Source organism: Rhagoletis pomonella, unplaced genomic scaffold (genome assembly GCF_013731165.1).
Source record: "Rhagoletis pomonella isolate Grant_MI unplaced genomic scaffold, Rhpom_1.0 Rhpom_scaffold_00007, whole genome shotgun sequence".
In the NCBI taxonomy this organism is placed as follows: domain Eukaryota; kingdom Metazoa; phylum Arthropoda; class Insecta; order Diptera; family Tephritidae; genus Rhagoletis; species Rhagoletis pomonella.
This window is the reverse complement of record NW_023458561.1, coordinates 54,025,403-54,026,861: the sequence shown is the minus strand read 5'-3', so window position 1 is coordinate 54,026,861 and position 1,459 is coordinate 54,025,403.

Here is a 1,459-nt window from a genome sequence, read left to right as displayed (position 1 = left end):
GTAGCCAGTATTGTAAAACGTACGCGAGCACACGGCAGATGCACACACAAAGCACCAGTTTCTGAGCAGCTGAGCGACAGCGCCAGCGCCATCGGCTATGAATGGACAAACCGGTGAGGTGGTCGCAAAAAATGCGCCGTGTGGCGGGTTCAAATGGCACTAATACCAGCAATACGTCTGCGTAAAAATTTCAATTGCAGAGCGTTCGAGCGTATGAGCGGAGAGTAATTCAGATTGTACTCGAACACGTAATCGAAACAAAGGTAGCTAGTACAAAGCCAGAAAAGCAGACCGGTAGGAATGCGCAAGCATTTTGTGGCCGGCTGCTACTGACGTGGGCACCAGAGAAGACATTAGCTAGAGGCAAAACCTCCATCTCGTCAGTAGACATCTCTACGATCTTAGGGCCGCGATCCAGGACCAAAAACAATGATCACCTTCTCGATTTATCCTGCTATAAATGACTGTACAGCAGTCCAATCACTACCAGTGGAAGAGGAAGTACTTCAGCAGCCTCGCGAGACTCGCATTACTCTGGCGCACTTAAGGTCGGGATATTGAAGTAAGTGAACTCCATCTTATCCAGACCAGCTTCCGACATACCCAAACGTACATAGTATGTCCTACATGTGAAGGTTTCCCGCATGACACTATCTTCACATGCCGACTTAAACCCACTCAACTAACATCTCTCTCCCTTTGGTCCGATTCCTTCAAAGCAGCACATTTCCTGGGCCTACCGTTAGCTGAGCTTGACGGCAACGATTTAAATATTAGCTTATTTAGGATGGTAATGGGCGCTTAATGCTAAAAAATCATAGGCGTTCTCACATTTCCTATCTTTGTAGATTTTTAGGTTCATAACTGCCGTCCCTAAATTGGAGCGCTAAGCGTTGCGTTTTCCATTGTCAACGAGTGTCAGCGCGCGTTATCTCCAAATCAACGCGGCGTAGTTTTTGAGGTTTCTCAGGTCCTCTCGTTTCCCCTTTCACTTGTTTGTCCTTTCTCTTTCTTTCCGTCTTCTGCATCCAACTTCAACACGAAACGCGCTGTCAAAAATGAAAATTCCATTTGCTCGGCGTTAGCGCCGCATTAGCGCCGCGCTATTGTGGGATTGTATGGAACAAATTGTATGGACATGAGGATTTTTGACAGTTGATTGGCGCTTGACGCGCCAATTTAGGGATGGCAGTAACAGAATATATTTCATGGACAGGAATACCGAACATCCTCTTCATGTGATAGTTTTCATTGAAATAAAATACATGATTCAGACACACTTCCACGTTTTTTTTTTGTTTTTGTTTAACATAAGTTTTTAAGTATATAAATTTAAATTCGCGATGAAATTAGAGAAGAGTTCTATATACAAATGGTCTCCTGAATTGGCGACAACCTGTTTAGGTTTATAAATCTGTGTTCATATGGAAAAGTAGCTTATGTCGAAAGGCTGGCTTTA